This window comes from Aplysia californica, unplaced genomic scaffold (assembly GCF_000002075.1).
Source record: "Aplysia californica isolate F4 #8 unplaced genomic scaffold, AplCal3.0 scaffold00559, whole genome shotgun sequence".
Taxonomy (NCBI): domain Eukaryota; kingdom Metazoa; phylum Mollusca; class Gastropoda; order Aplysiida; family Aplysiidae; genus Aplysia; species Aplysia californica.
This window is the reverse complement of record NW_004797829.1, coordinates 498,306-498,520: the sequence shown is the minus strand read 5'-3', so window position 1 is coordinate 498,520 and position 215 is coordinate 498,306.

Here is a 215-nt window from a genome sequence, read left to right as displayed (position 1 = left end):
CAGTATTTTTATGAGTGGGGATTGGACCTGAGGTCTTGTTCTTTAGATTTTGTTGATTGAGCTAAAGGATGAGCTATATTAAACAAACAACAAATACGTCACATTTGAGACAAAGCTCATGGCTTGGGGGCTTACCATAAAAGAAAAAAGAAAAGGAAAGAAAAGAACAGGGTTGGATGCAGAAAAAAAATCAAATCAACAAATCCACCCCCCCC